The sequence below is a fragment of the Saccostrea echinata genome, unplaced genomic scaffold (assembly GCF_033153115.1).
Source record: "Saccostrea echinata isolate AGI-Se365-2 ecotype Australia unplaced genomic scaffold, CSIRO_AGI_Sech_v1 ptg000058l, whole genome shotgun sequence".
Classification (NCBI taxonomy): domain Eukaryota; kingdom Metazoa; phylum Mollusca; class Bivalvia; order Ostreida; family Ostreidae; genus Saccostrea; species Saccostrea echinata.
The window spans coordinates 5,623,921-5,640,755 of NW_026889807.1; the positions used below are offsets into that span (position 1 = coordinate 5,623,921).

Below are 16,835 nucleotides of genomic sequence, written 5' to 3' on the forward strand. Positions count from 1 at the left end.
TGACATGGTTCTTGAAAATGTGAAAAATTGAAAATTTAGTATTTTTTGAGATCTTTAAGGCTAAATAAGAAAAAAATGTCCGTGGAAAATTTTCAAATCTGACGTGTGTTTTTATACTTGAGAATTAGTAGTGTCATCTCATGAAAAAAATATCAGTGGGCTTTCAATGCTGTTTTTAGTAACATGTATCTATAAGTAGATATGTTTTGGTAAACTGTAAAAAATCAAATTTTGGCTTAGTTTTAGATGTCATTGCTGGAAAATTAGGAAGTATATTGCAAAATTTAAGATGTAAATGACAGTAGCTGGGCACCACTAGCTGGAGTGGACAATGGTTGAGAGGGATTCCCATTTCTATTTATAGTATCAAGCACCTAAATATAGATATGTCTCTGAAAATTAAGAAAAATGACAGTTTTATGCTAATTGGAAGCTTAATAGAAAAAGTATTAACAAATATAAAGCTTTCTACAATATGCCTCCAAAAAGAACAAGTGTTTGTACAATAATTGATACAATCTTGAGGATGGACTCTTTTTTCTCTTTATAGCAACAATGGTCTAAAAATAGATTCCTCGAATTATCGAGAAAATGTAGATTCTTGCAATTTTTCAGGCAATGTTGGATGGAAAAAAATGCAGACTAACTGTTATAAACTCAGTGTGACTGACAAGTACTAGAAACCATTTACTGAGATACGCACTATCTGAAGGGAATTTCCTTTTCTATTTATAGCACCAAAAATAGAAACATCTCAGCATATGAGGAAAAATGACAATTTTCCACCAGTTGTAAGCTTCATTGAAAAAGTATTTACAAAATATACTGCTGTCTACAATATGTCATGAACAAGAACATTTGGGCAATTAATAATTGACACAATATTGAAGATGGACTCTCTTTTCTTTTTATAGCAACAGTGGTCTAAAAATAGATACAGTGAGTTATTTAGAAAATATACATTCTTGCACTATTTCATACAATTGTGGATTGAGAATTTGAATACTTTCTACTATAAACATAATGTGACTGATAAGTACTAGAAACCAATGACTGAAATGCAAAATGTTTCAAGGGGATTCCTATTTCTATTTTTAGCACAAAAAATAAAAACTTAGAAACGTCTTAGTATATGAGGTAAAATGAAAATTTTCCACATACTGGAAGCTTCATAAAGAGTATTTACAAACAATTTGGTATCTACAATATTTCAACAACAGGAACTGACAAGTACTAGTTACCATTTACTGTAATGCCCTGTATTTGAAGGGGGTTCCCATCTCTGTTTATAGAGACAAACACCTTAAAATTTCCATGTCTTAATATATTAGTATAAATAACAATTTTCCAGTAAGAAGCTTAACAGAAAAATATATTAAAAAAATAAATTGCTCTCTACGATATATCATTAACTAGAATAGTTAGTCAACTAAAAATTGACACTATTTTGGGGGTGACCTCTTATTTTTTATAATAGCAAAAATTGTCAACAAAATCACAATGCTGTGAGCTATCCAGAATATGTAAATTCTTGCATTATTTCACACATAACGGATGAAAACTTTGCATTCTAACAGTTACTGTTATAACCATTATGTGACTGACAAGCACTTGTGACCATTTACTAAAATACACACTATTTGAATGAGGTTTTCTTTTTCTATTTATAGCACGAAACACCAAAAAAAATTTCTGTCTTAGCATATGAGAAAATAATGACAAAGATCCACTAATAATAACCTTCATCTAAAAAGATATTTACAAAATAATACAACTGTCCACAATATGTCATGAACAAGAACATTTACTTTCATTTGTTTTTATAGCAACAATTTTCTAGAAATAGAAGCCCTGAATTATCGAGAAAATGCAGATTCTTGCACTGTTTTAGACATTGAAGATAATTTTCCACCAATTAGAAACTTCATAAACGTATTTACAAATAAACTGCCCTCTACAATATGTCAACATCAAGATAACACTTTGTGTATTATAGAAGGTAGGTTCTCAATTCTTTTTATAGCTATAATTATCTGGAAAAAGATGCTGTGATTTATGGAGAAAATGTAGATTCTTGCACTATTTCAGATATTGTTAAGGGCAAAGAAGAAGGTACAGTTTAAATACAAATTTGACCCTGTAGTTTCTTTTTTAAATATGAAATTGTGGTCAGAAACTAATGCTTTAAATTCACATGCAGAAAAATTATACAGTTTTTATCTCAACTGGTCAGAGACCAGAAGAGCCTATGCGATAGTAAGGTGTCCGTCGTCTGTCCATCTATCTGTCCGTCTATCTGTGAACAATTTTCAAAACGCTACTCCTCTTACAGTTTTGGTCTGATTTCAATGTAACTTTGATCACAAGTAGACTACTTTAAGTTACATAATTCTATTTATCAGTTTTTGATTTCGATGAACGATGTTGCCATGGTAACTAAAAATAAAAATTTCTTTCAAATACTTTCAAAACGCTTCTCCTCTTACTGTTTTGGTCTGATTTCAATTTAACATGGCACACAAGTAGATTACACTAAGATATATAATTCTATAAATTAGTTTTTGACTTCGATGAACAGTACTGCCATGGTTACTAAAAATAGAAATTTCTGTAATTTTTTTTTTCCTAAAGGCTACTCCTCCTTCAGATTTATAGTCTGATTGCAATAATTCCTGCCACAAAAAGAGACTAAACCAAGGATCATTATTCCAATTAATGCTGTTCCAGTGTCTCAAGTCAAAATGCTTCTTTCCTCCTCCTTTGTTATAAGTACAAACCGGTAGAGCTACAGTCTCATCAGAGACTTCTAGTTCATATCTGAACTCCTTATTACAAATTGTGACGTCATGAACCTGTGCATTTTCCTGTATTTTCATTAAAACTTGCAGAAGACATCAAACATCATTGGAATTTTCTTTTAGACAATATGGACCACATGAGTCTACTTTCTGCGTTGTTGCTCATTACTAGACTAATTATTTTGCTGATTCCTGATTGTCCTAACTCTTGTCTTTGAGAAATGTATCTTCATCTTCAATTTTATTTTGTCTGTATAGTTTTTAGCTCACCTGAGCTGAAAGCCCGTCTGTCTGTAAACTTTTCATATTTTCGACTTCTTCTCCAGAACCACTTTGTCAATTTCAACCAAACTTTGCACAGAGTAATTTTGGGTAAAGGGGAGTTTCTTCTAATGAAGGGCCAGGCCCTCTTTTAAGGGGAGATAATTAAGAATTAAAGAAACTTTGGTGGCATCTTTTAAAAATCTTCTTATCGAGAACCATTGGGCCAAAAAAGTTGAAACTTATGTGAAACCTTCATTACATAGTGTACATTCAAGTTCGTTAAAATCATGACCCCAGGGATAACATTGGGGGATCAAATTTTCACATAGGAAAATATAGGAAAAAATCTTGAAAAAGTCTTCTTCTCAAGAACAGCAAAGCCATGATTAGTCATTTCAATATGCAAGCATCCTCAGGTAGTGTAGATTCAAGTTTGTTCAAATCATGACCCCCGGGGTGGGTGGGGCCACAATAGGGGATCAAAGTTTTACATAGGAATATATAGGAAAAAATCTTAATTGAAAAATCTTCTTCTCAAGAACAGCAAACCCATGATTAGTCATATTGATTTGGAAGCATCCTCAGGCAGTGTAGATTAAACTTTGTTCAAATCATCCCCCCCACGGGGGGTAGGGTGGGGTCACAATAGGGGATCAAAGTTTTACATAGGAATATACATGTATAGGGAAAAATCTGCCGATGAAGAAAAACAGGGACATGTTGACTCAGGTGACCATGGGCCTCTTGTTAATTCTTTTTAGCCAAAGACTCAAAGAGCTTATTCAATGGCAGTTTGTGTGGTGTGCATCAACTTTTTGGAATATGGACCGTATCTCCAGAACCTTTTGGCCAATATTTGTCAATTTTTTCACAGAGTATCCTTGGCCTAAGGGCTCTTATTAATACCAAACATGGGGATGTGCCCTTAAACAAGGGGAGATAATTAGGGAAACAAGAGGCCCATGGGCAACAAAGCTCAGCTGAGTAACTTTGTCCCTCCTGTTCCTCACCAGATTCCCCCTTTGTCATGCTTTTTGTTGCCCCACCCCACCCCTGGGGGTCATTATTGAACAATTTGTAATTTACACTACCTCAGGAATCTTCCACATAAGTTTAAGATTTTCTGGCCAAGTGGTTCTTGAGAAGAAGATTTTTAAAAAGTTTCCTATATATTTCAATGTAAAACTTTGATTCCCTATTGTGCCCCACCCTACGCCAGCTGGGGGCCATGATTTGAACAATTTAGAATCTACACTAGACCAGGATGCTTCAATATAAGTTTCAGCTTTTCTGGCCCACAAGTTCTTGAGAATATGTTTTCGCAGGTATGTTAAGGCAGTACCCAGATCATATTTCGGCGAATTTAGACTTTTTTCGTAAAATGTAACATTGATAAATCGGAAAAGCCATAGATAAAACATTTACTATAATTATCCATTGTAAAGACGTCATTGAGTTTTAGACTAAAAGAAGCACTCCACTACGACATCATCACGTGACGTCTATAAATAGAAAAATTGCCTTAATGAAAAAGTAGAAAGTTCAACACTACTCCGGGGATAATTCAATTCTTTTTGTGAAAATAATTATGTAAAAACATCACTGGGTCATGAAAAGTGCTGCTAGAATCGTACTCTCCCGACACAGAAAAAATCATTCCAAGGTTTCGCATGAAATCTTACCAAAATTATTACATTTTGTACAAACGATCAAGGAATTGTCATCAATTCATGTTAATCACACGATTCTAGCAGCACTTTCCAAGTACTATAGAATACGAGCTTTCGATACAAACAAAAATTATGTCTCAAAGTATGCGGCGTAGTGTTGAACTTTTGCAACTTTGTTGTTATAGAACGACAGAGTAAAGGCTGATCGGGATTTTAAAGCACTGCCTGTGTTCATTATAAGAAAACATGATTAGAATATATCAGCGTACCTGATTCTTAATCTTAATTCCTTATGAATCACACATAACATTCACGGTATATGCTTTAAAACTCCCATTTTACATATTTGTTTACATGAATTCTCGTCACGTTTAATTTTCACTCTGCAAATATTTGATCAATAGTTATGACGTCATGGGTTTGTTATTTGACCCCCGTGATAAATACTTAGCTGTTTATACCACCCGAAAACGACATGATTTTGTTTATATTATGTTTTTGAATGATTCCATTCATTTCTTGCACCTGAAATTAAATTTTATATAGAGATATTAAGAAATCATTATTTCTAAACTTCACGTCGTACAGCTTACTATGACGTCATATTGTAGAGGCAAGTAGTATATCTCTGGATGTAGTCTTAACATACCCGCATTAATGACCCCAATCTATTTTTGTTTTTTCTTGATATTCTCCCCTTGTAATGGGCCTTGGTCTTTCTTTTTAACAATTCAAACTTCCCTTTACCCAAGAATGCCTTGTACCAAGTTTGGTTAAAATTGGCCCAGTTGTTCTTGAGAAGAAGTTGAAAATGTGAAAAGTTTACAGACGGATGGACAGAGTCAGACAGACAGACAGATGAACAGACAGACGGACGACGGACAATTGGTGATCAGCTTAGCTGAGCTAATAAAAATAAAAGCAGTGGTTGCTAAAAAAAATCCTCCTCTTAAGAACCACTAGGCAGATTATTACCAAACTTTAATTATATGCCAATATGGATTAGAATATGATGTAGATTAAAAAATGTTCAAGGCATCACCCTGGGGCATTGTTAATTGCCCAATGTAATGACTGGAATTAAGATTATTCCAATTGATGCATCTTGACTCAAAGGTAGGTCACGATGACCTTTTTTGAATTTTGCAGGTATTCATCTTTCATTTGACTTTGATGCATATCTCGGACAATTTGAAGCCTCTTATCATCAAAACCTATCAGTCGATGCATCATGGGACTTTAAAATGTGTCAATGAAAAAGTAGAAAAGTAAGTCACTGTGACCTACTTTCTGAATTTTATGGCTAATCATTTTCACCAAAAAAATTCCTGTCATGATTTTAGATACTGAGAGGTTTAGACTCATCAAGCCTTGTAAGTTAATGCATTTGAATTTGGCAGGTATTTATTTTCAAATCATTTTAGAGGCATATTTTGGACACTGTGAAATCTAGAATCATCAAACCTTGTTAGTTGATGCATCTTGAGTCTTCAGAATGTATCAACTAAAAGGTAAATCACTGTGACCTACTTGTAGAATTTCATGACAATATTAAAATATTTCAGATACTAATTGGCTTATATTCATCAAACTTTAAGGGAATATCTAAATATTTGAAATAATAAGAGGCTAATAATCATCAAACTTCCTCATTTTGGGATCACAGACTATGTTAACCTAATAGTAGGTCACAGTGACTTAATTTTGGAATTTCACAGCTATATCTAAATATTTCTGATAATAAGACGCTCAGAGTCATCAAACTTTGTCAGTTAAAGCATCTTGGGTTTTCGAAAAGTGTGAACAAAAAATAGGTCACGGTGACCCAGCTTTGGAGTTTTAAGGCAATATCTAAATATTTCAAATTATAAGAAGCTTACAATCATTAAATTCACAGAGTTGTTATCCAAAAAGTAGGTCACAGAGCTACCTTTGGGATTTCAAGGCTTTATCTAAATGTATAAGATACTAAAAAGCTTAGAATAGAAGTGATATGGTTGTACAATTTATCAGAAGAGCGATTCTAGGCCCTTGAGTCTCTTGTTAAATTGCCATTTCATTAATCAGTTACAGGGTTATTCTCAAATGACTATTAAAGCCCTCCGGCCTCTTGTATAATTTTGTTGCTATTAATAGAAATGGAAATCCTCATTGATTTTAGGTATTTCAGTTATAAATAGAACTGGAAATCCTCATTGTTTTTGTGCTTGTCAGTAAATGGTAACTAGTACATGTACTTGTCAGTAACACTTTGTTTTCGCCATTCAGTTTGTCTGCAAATTTTACATCCATGATAATTCAAATAGTGCGAATTTACATAATACAGCATCTGTTTTTAGACAATTGTTGCTAAAAAAGAATTGTGAGCCTACCTTAAATAATATGTAAAATGTTGTCTAAACAATTGTTCCGTTGTAGATAGCAAATTGTTTGTAAATACTCTTTATGAAGCTTCCAGTATGTGGAAATTTTTTATTTTACCTCATATACTAAGTCTTATCTAAGTTTTTTTTTATGCTAAAAATAGAAATGGGAATCCCCTTGAAACATTTTGTATTTCAGTCATTGGTTTCTATATAGCTAGTACTTGTCAGTCACATTATGTTTATAATAGAGAGTATTTAAATTTTCAATCCATAATTGTATGAAATAGTGCAAGAATTTATATTTTCTAAATATCTCACTGCATCTATTTTTAGACCACTGTTGCTATAAAAAGAAAAGAGAGTCCATCTTCAATATTGTGTCAATTATTAATTGCCCAAATGTTCTTGTTCATGACATATTGTAGACAGCAGTATATTTTGTAAATACTTTTTCAATGAAGCTTACAACTGGTGGAAAATTGTCATTTTTCCTCATATGCTGAGATGTTTCTATTTTTGGGTGTTTGGTGCTATAAATAGAAAAGGAAATCCCCTTCAGATAGTGTGTATCTCAGTAAATGATTTCTAGTACTTGTCAGTCACACTAAGTTTATAACAGTTAGTCTGCATTTTTTCCACCCAACATTGCCTGAAAAATTGCAAGAATCTACATTTTCTCGATAATTCGAGGAATCTATTTTTAGACCATTGTTGCTATAAAGAGAAATAAGAGTCCATCCTCAAGATTGTATCAATTATTGTACAAACACTTGTTCTATTTGGAGGCATATTGTAGAAAGCTTTATATTTGTTAATACTTTTTTCTATTAAGCTTCCAATTAGCATAAAACTGTCATTTTTCTTAATTTTCAGAGACATATCTATATTTAGGTGCTTGATACTATAAATAGAAATGGGAATCCCTCTCAACCATTGTCCACTTCAGCTAGTGGTTCTCAGCTATTGTCATTAACATCTTAAATTTTGCAATATACTTCCTAATTTTCCAGCAATGACATCTAAAACTTTGCCAAAATTTGATTTTTTACAGTTTACCAAAACATATTTATTTATAGATACATGTTACTAAAAATAGCATTAAAAGCCCACTGATATTTTTTCATTAGATGACACTACTAATTCTCAAGTATAAAAACACACGTAAGATTTGAAAATTTTCCACGGACAATTTTTCTTATTTAGCCTTAAAGATCACAAAAATACCAAATTTTTCAATTTTTCACATTTTCAGGAACCATGTCAGTTTGTATGACCTTTTTCTTAGAGTAGGAATATTTCTAGAATAAATGATTATATGCCCTGTGTACCTTAAAAGTCAATGTTATCATATGATCCAATGATTTTTGTTTGAGTGTATTAGATACCGATAAATATTTGTTTACATTTCCTCAATTTTCAAGTTTTCATTCGGTCAAAAAGGCCAAAAATGGCCAAATTCAATGGATCCATCTCCATGGCAACCGAGTGCACGTGTGGAATTTCCGACTCCATATTTGCTAGTTTTGTACCAAGACACACCTGTGGTGCAAATTTCATCAAAATCCGAGACATGTCGTTTTATGGTGCTTACAGAGAATGCGTGTTAAGACAAGTAGCAATTTTGTTGTGTATTAATGAATAATATTACATCTATAATCCAAAAAATTCAGAGTAAATATGTGCGAAAGCAAAACCCACTCACTTAAGTATTGTCAGCCCGTGCTCAGTGTTGTATAGTTGTGTGCAGAGTTTAACAAATTGAATACACCCGTGAAACGTAAACTGTTTTTGTGAACAGGGCACGAGCTCTGTTGTTGTTAATGTTTACGTTTCAGCGGGTGTGTTCAATTGTTAAACTCTGCACACACCACTGCGCACGGCCTGACAATACTGGTGAGAGGATTTTTTTTTCTACATTTCAACTCTGAAATTTCTACATTATAGTTTTAATATTTTTCATTAATAAACAACAAAATTGCTACTTTTCTAAAGTAATAAGGATAAAGTTAAAATTTGTGAAAGTGCAAGGATGTGTAAATCAAAGGCGTCCAGAAATTCGAAGTTTCAATAACTTCCAGATAAAATAAGATTTTTATCAAATTTTCGTATGAAATGCTATAGCAACATATAAGTCATGAAATTATACAGAAAATTTGAGTAAATATTAACTTCAAATCCGTGTCGTGTAGTGGCGCCGGAATTGATTCCGGATTTGGTTTGATTAATAGTTCGTTTACAGTTTGTTCCGGCATAGGCCATGCTTGTTTATTCGTACAAAATTGATCTGTATTTTGGTGTTTGTGTCCCTAAAGAGTAAGTACACTGTGTATAGTTATCATTTGTCATGTGACTAACTATAAAACATAATGCTTTCATGTTTTTAGTGATGCTCATGCCTGTTTTCATGATTTGAAATGTGCGTTTGATATTTTGTTCGAGTATGGCGTGCCTTGAATGTCATTATTTTGATGTTTTGATATTAAGCGATAGCGTGTTTATCCTATACTGTCTTGTGAGATTATATTATGTAATTAATGTTGTCCTCACATGTATATTTCTGTTTCCACCCTCGGTGAGAGAGGTTTGTAAGTTTGACCAATAAACTTTTTCGAAAATTTGTGGCGTCTTGAACACACTTACAGTCTAAGCACCTTTAACGTCCCTCTCGAGAATTTTTCACTCATATGGAGACGCCACCACTTGCCGGTGCAGAGCTGCAAATTTTGACCTATACTCGGCAATCATGGCCATTGAGCAGTGAGAGATATTGTTCGTGCAAGCACCTACTGCGACACGGGACCTCGGTTTATACGGTCTCATCCGAAGGACTGGTCTCCACGTCCCAAAGTGGGATTCGAACTCGCGACGTAAGGATCAACTCCTTACTCCGCGACTCTAGAGCGAACGCTCTAACCAATGCGCCATGCGGGCGACCACAAAGAGATTGAATCCCAGGATTAAAACTGCTGCACCATTTGCAAAAAGTGTTAAAAGCATACCTGTACTGTTTTGCTGTATTCTCGGCCTTAGATGATATACAATATCGGGGTAGTTCAGACGCAAGTTCCGCTAGACGATGATCCTGTAATCCACAATTAAGTCCTGTCCATCTGCCCACTTTAAATATATCTGCAAAATGTGTCTATTAAAGCAAAAAATTAGCATCTTTTAAAATTCAAATTACATATTGTATGGTGTATCAGGACCTTCATCATCTGCAATACACCCTCTCTGATGTACCATGACCACTTGTCGTCTGCAATACATCAATTACCTTTGCCACAGCTAGGCAACAATCATTGCTCAAGGTGTACCAGGGCCTAAACCATCTGCAATACAACATCATAAATTACAGATTTGTAGCATCTAAGCTTACCACAAGTATTCCAGAGCCAAAATATATAAAACCAAATAGACAGTTCTTGTTCTGACCTTGAATGATTATCTCCCTTGTATCTTTAAACAATAACACATCTTTAACATAAATCTTATTATTTAGATATACATCAAATAACATTGGCCAAAAAACAGCTGAGGGCCAGTTAGGTACTATCAAAATACCATAGGCTTTTCAATCTAGTAAATGTTTTATAGTAGAAACTATCAAATGAATGAGAGTAACTAGCCAATTGTTTTCACCTACCCAATTCTGTGTAAAGCAATCTACAGCTTCTGATTCAGGGTTCCAAAATTTTGAGATATCTAACAAGTTTACCATTGATAAAATTTGCGAATCTATCAACAGAAAAAGGACCGAACATAGAACTAACAAATTCAAAAAATTCTATGGTAACTTCCCAATCATCTTGATTAATCATTTTACTGAAAAAAATCGCTTTTTCATTTTCTGATCTCAGAACCCATTGAACATTAAGAGAAATTTTATTTTCGGGACACATTTTGAAAATATTATATGCTAAAACTTGTAAGTGATGCTTCATGCTACCGGAATGTACTATTTTCACACAACTTTGATTATCGGTAAACCACTTTACTGTTCTATTTTTTGTTCTTTTTTAAAGAAGCTAACGCCAATTCTATAGCCTTCAACTCTCTCCACGTAGAACTCATACTTTTCTCATGTTCTTTCCACATCAAATGTAACACCTTAGAATTAACCTCGACTGTGTATGCGCTTGATGCTGAGCTACTTGTATCTGAATAAATGATTACATTTTTTCTTTTAACAGAATGTAGAAATCTTGTACTATCACAACGAATATATTCTATCCAAAATGTTAGTTCTTCAAGCACTTGATGTTGATACTTGAAAAATAACTTAGAATTCCATGATTCTTTCATAGCAATTTCCATAGAAAACCTTGTCATTATATTGCATATGTTACCCATTACTGGAGTCAAAGAAATGATCTTCCCCACTACTTTTGCAAGTTCCCTCACTGTTACGTCGGGTAGTTTTCTGCAGACAACAGATAATATCGTCTATTCGTCTGTCCGGAACTGAAATAGAAAATAAATTTGAATTCCATGTTAAACCTAACCATTCAATGATTTGAGTTGGTATAAAATGTGATTTTTTTTCAATATTAACCACCAGACCAGTTTCTGACAACGTTTTCTGAATAAATTTAGAATCTATTGACTCTCATGTAAAGCAAATGCCAGACCATCATCTAAATATAATACAATCGTAATGCCATTTTTTCTCAAGAATTTAACGATGGGTCTTAAACATTTAGTAAAAAGGAATGGAGCTGACGAAAGACCGAAAGGAAGAACTGTATAGCAGTAATACTTGTTATCCCACTGGAATCTTAAATAAGTCTGATAATTCTCAGCTATATCTATGTGATGATATCCTGATTTCAGATCGAATTTGATACAATAAAAACCTTTTTCGAAATAATCTAATGCCGTCTTCCAGTCTCCAAACTTTATCTTTTCATATTTACATATTTATTTAGCCTACTGAGATCAAGGATCAACCTCTTTTTGTTTTTATTTTCTGCGACGCTCAGTGGACTACACACAAATGGCTGAAAAGGAACTTCTAGAATACGTTTATTTTTCATCAACTCTGAAATTTCTGAAATAACAAATTCAATATTGTTAATAGCAGACTTATTATTTCTAAAACACATAGAAGGAGGATTTGAAACAAAAGGAATTACATAGCCAGATTCAGTAACTTTCAAAATAAATGGATTTGTGCCAATTTCTTTCCATTTACCAACATTTCTTTTCAAACTGTGCTTTATCAATGGCATTTGTTTTGATACATTTTTTCTGAAGGCATTTCACCTGGCCAGCAAGAGTAGAATAGCTTGTATAACCTGTATACTTATCATTGACTTTGTGACTTGTTTTTGGGGCAGTTGGTTTTCCAGTGCCCGGTGGAAAAGCAGTTGAAGCAAACATCACTGGGCTGTGGTTGACGACTTGCAGGTTTGCCACGAAAGGGCTGCTGCTGGTATGTAAATGGTTGAAGTGCAGCAAAAGAAGAAGACCCAGAAGAAGTAAGTTGGGCTGCCGAGCCTGCTGCTGTCGCCGCTGGAGAAGTTCTGTAGCTACCACACGGGTGAAAACGCTTGTTCTGCGATTGCTTTTGCTGCCTGAGAGCGCGGTATTCAGCGCTTCCTCTCCTGCGGGAGAGGAATCGGCAATTCGAATGTGTTTCTGGTGCGTTTTCAGTTTTTTTTCGCAATTCGTCTATAATTGACACTGACTCACTATTTTTATTTTTCGAAAACTCTAACTTCCAGTTTTTCTAGACCCTCGAGAGTTTCAGTATTAAAATCGTACTGAGCACGATTCCCTTCAGATTTAATCTTTAGAATAGAGTTTTATTTCAGTTTCTTAGCAATGGACTCTGACTGTTCTGCTTTAAGCTGACATGAAAGGTTTTGTAATTGAGACTGCAAAACTCCCGTAACAAGCTTTACCACGTCCGAAATATCCAACGGGGGTTGCCAGCAGTTTCCTTAAGAACTCTGTTACTTTCGTTGGTTTCTAACAGAATCGCCCATGACAAATTATTGAGAAAGACGAAAGGGTTTGTGGACTGCACAAAAGAGCCTTCGAATGGCTTTCCCTACAAAATTTCTTTCATGGTCACTAATAGTCCGTGCTATGAATATTTATGTCACCTGACTAGATGACAATTATAACAGCCAATAGATGACGAGATTAAACTAACACAAACACGTGTTTGAGTAACATTAATGAATACATGTAGTCTCGCTAAATCTCACCAGAACTAATGCCAGAGCTACCGTAAACTCCTCGGGTTTAATAATTTGCAGAACACATTAGTAGGGGTGTTTTTGTAGCCCTAACAATGCTGCGTTTCATATGATTTTTTTTTCAGAAAGAAATGTGTGGAAAGAAAGTTATTTTCAAATAAGATTATTTAGAGTTCAATCTTTTCCGCCATTGTAAATATCTTTTTTAAAAAAAAAATGAAAAGAGTGACATAAACATTTAAATGTTTTGAGTAAAAAGAATTTTATACAAAAATAAAAAATCATTTCTTTTTTGGGGGGAAGGGGGGGGGGATGGGGGTAATATATGTTTTTAATCTACGGATTAAATATTCAGGAAACACGTCACTTATAGAAAGAAATAGCAGATAATTGTATTTTGAAAAGAATTTGAAATGAAATTGCAAACATTTAAGAAAATTCCTTATTTTCAAATTTGAAGCAATCCCGATTGAAATTAAACCGATCGCAACCAAAATTAATATTAAATAAAGAAATATCTCAATTTATTACCTATCTAATGCTATTCTCTCTCAGAATCTATTGACGTTCGTTCTCGTAAATATTTGATTTTATAAAAAAAAAAAAAAATAAATAAATATCTATTTTATTCAAATAATTAAGAGCTTATATCTGCCTTTTCCATGCTGAATTTGTTTCAAACTAGATCTTTTCTAGATCAATTAAATGCAATTTGGTGTGGCATACCCGTAGTTCATTTCACTTTAATCATGTTGGAGTGTATACTCAAAATCGGGTATTATCCCTGATATCGCGTATAGTCCTCGAAATCGGATCGGTGTAATCACCGCATAAAACTTAAGCAATGTGATGGCGCATTTTGTTGAGTCAACTTTCACATAGAGACAATGTTATCTATAGGTATCACTAGTCGAGAAACAATTTTCAAAAGTCTGAATTAATGCGCATATGACAACATATACCCGTGGAGGTAAGTACATATCATGATCTGCATCTAAACAGGAGTTCATTCCGCTTTTTATTTTGTATAATTGTCAAGGAGTGAATTTTTGTATTTTACTTTTACTTTGATGTTGCAGCATCTGTATTATATTTATCAATTTGACATCTCTCCCCCTCCTGTCCCACGGTATCAATGACAGTATTGTAAGTTTTACATACAGCGTAGAGATAAAAGGTTATATATTTCCTGTCTTGAGAATTCTGCCTAAATTAATGTCAACCATCTTTCTTTTAATGTTACAATTTCAGTTTTATTCCATTTCATTGGCTATCTTTAGAAATGTGGGAGGAGTTTGGGGGAAAGAGATGAGATTTGTGTGTATGTTAGTTTTGAGTCTTAGAGTAGAGTTTTAGCGATTTGAATGTTACTTTTTGGAAATTCATGAATAAAGAACCATAAACATGTAGTGACGAGTGTTTTCTTGGAAAGCTTAATCCCATCGTCACATAATGTTAAAAGTATCTGCAACATCTTCAAGTTCATACCCAACACAAGAGAACTGCAAAATACCCAAAGTCGGGAATTTATAATAATTCCACATTTTTGCAACAAACATGAACAATTTGTAAATAATTCAATTTAAAGGGAAACACGTTTAAACCACAAAATAGTTTCACGTGTAAACAAGGGATTGTCTATCGTATCAAATCCAACTGCAACCAAAACGTTGGCGGTGTCTTTGAATAAAAATGCCCATGCTTAATTGACAGTGATATTTTTTCTTGGAAAATACGTCCCTCCCCAGTTTCCCCCCAAGCATTGCAGGACTGTGCTACATACATACATACATCTTATGAATAATTGAAGATTTTACTTTAGTATCTCTACCTATTTATCAATAGATATTTTTTTTTAATGAAAAAAGTACATGTAGATATGAAATTTGATTTTATATAATGTCAATTTTTAACCTGCTTTTCCATATGTGATTTTTTTTTTAATTTTATTTTTCTTTAATTTTACCACTACCATTAGATCGGCATTCAACATGTATATCGATTATGCTATTATCTTATATTTAATGTGAAATGGACACCATGCATTTTAAGAACAAAATACATAACACAGTGTGAGTCGTTAAATTTCCTCAAAGTTTTATGTTTCGTGAATAATGCACAAATTAAGAAATTAAGCTTGAGGATAAGTTTTTACGGAAGTAAACACATACAGCATCAGTAGTCATTGTTTTTAGAAATTGCATTGAAAAATAATGAAGCCATTGTGTCTATTTTGCTACCCCAGCAGTGTAAGTAGTATGATTTCAAACTCGTCAGACAACCATGTAAATGGAGTTAAATAAAATTAACTCCAAAACACTGATATACATGTAGCGCTATTTGACATCATGCGCAATTGCTTTTTTTTTTTTTTTTTTTTTTTTTTTTTTTTTTTTTTTTTTTTTTTTTACAGAAAGTTGCACCGGATACTCAATTTCGCAGATTCACGCGACTATACGTGATTTCACGTATATAATACCCGATTTCGAGTACTCTCTCCAACCTGTTAAAATCTATTCAAAGTTAGTCTTCATATTATGTCACATATTATTGATTATTGATATTTAACATAAGAATAAAAAAAATGTGAAGACAATGATTATCAATTCAGCTCTGAAGTGATTCGATTATTATTTTTAATCATGTCTTCTAAGAATACAACTTTCTATTGCTAAAACGATATGCAAGTTATACTTTTGTTATGTTTGCACGCAATACCACGCTACCAAAAGCACATATGCGAATAAACCATTTAAACTGTAATTATATGCTCAGATGGAAAAAAAAAACTGGTTGTTATTGATTCATTGTTGTTTATAAATATAAGTGTTGCACGAAAGATTTGTTCACGCAGAAGAGTATTTGATTCTTGAACAGAATGCATTTCAGAATTGGACAATTACATTTCTTAATGATATTTTGTTTCTTTTCAGATCATATTCATATAGGTATGTATTTGTCATGATATCTTTAGTGAAGGATTTGAAATTAATAGGAAAGATGTTAGGAATTCTGTTCTCTTTCCGCGTATGAAACATATATGTATATGCTTTATTGATTCTTTTTTTCAGGGGGAGGGGTCGGCTTAAAACTTCATTATATTAATTTTGATTTTCTGATAACTTTGCTTTCTTTTACATAGTATATGTGATAATAAGAAAGGAAATATTTGATGAATTAGGAAAAGAAAACAAAAGGTTCTATTTCAGATATAATTTTTATTGATTGACAATGTGATATTGCGATAGAAATTTCCATGATAATAAATGATGCGGATAGATGAGAAAGAAGCAAAAACAATTTCATACATTGGATAGGAATTAAGACAGTTTGTATGGCGATAATATTAATGAGTCACGGTTTTGCAAATGCCCATAGTGTATTTTGTTACCTTCACTAATCGGAATCAGAATGTCAGTAAGATGTAAATATGATGTTTATTTAAATACACTAAAATTAATTATTTTAAAAATCACACAAGGACATTTTAATTTGATAATTAAATTGATACACATGTATACCTTGTAATGTCAA

At 33.2% G+C, this 16,835-nt stretch overlaps 1 pseudogene; it reads right to left on the reverse strand.

The window, feature by feature from the left end:
* Positions 1-284: 284 nt before the first annotated feature.
* Positions 285-15,487, reverse strand: LOC133174596 (uncharacterized; annotated as a pseudogene).
* Positions 15,488-16,835: the final 1,348 nt, after the last annotated feature.